The 340-nt window shown below is 36.5% G+C and overlaps 1 long non-coding RNA gene across 1 annotated transcript in view; it reads left to right on the top strand.

Annotated features, from left to right (window-relative positions):
- Nucleotides 1-164, top strand: part of LOC122136073 — a 2,562-nt gene extending 2,398 nt beyond the window's left edge. The window contains exon 3 of the long non-coding RNA XR_006153899.1: nucleotides 111-164. This is a non-coding gene — a long non-coding RNA (uncharacterized LOC122136073). The remainder of the gene's footprint in view (nucleotides 1-110) is intronic.
- The last annotated feature ends 176 nt before the right edge of the window (nucleotides 165-340 follow it).

Below are 340 nucleotides of genomic sequence, written 5' to 3'. Positions count from 1 at the left end.
GAATGAATGAATAAATTCCAAAGATGATTTATGATGTTTTAAGATGTTTTAAGATTTGTGGTCTCTAAAGGGAATGAGCATTTCTTTTGTTTTTGTTCTTGTTTTTACAGCTAACAAGTCTCCAGTCTTGGCTAGCATGCTCACTGCTCTCTGGATGACGCACAATTGGGAGGTGCTAAAAGCTGTTTGTGGTTGAGATTGATTGTAAACTTGGTATGCCTCTGTTATACTAAATTATATCTCATTTTGTTTTAATTCTTCCCTAAAATGAACAAATGTGACTGCTGCAGCCAATACTTCAACTACGACTCAAGCTGTAACAACCTCAGCAGGCATTGTG

The sequence above is a fragment of the Cyprinus carpio genome, chromosome B1, assembly GCF_018340385.1.
Source record: "Cyprinus carpio isolate SPL01 chromosome B1, ASM1834038v1, whole genome shotgun sequence".
Classification (NCBI taxonomy): Eukaryota; Metazoa; Chordata; class Actinopteri; order Cypriniformes; family Cyprinidae; genus Cyprinus; species Cyprinus carpio.
Note: the sequence above shows the minus strand (reverse complement) of the source record. Positions and strands in the feature narration are given on the sequence as shown.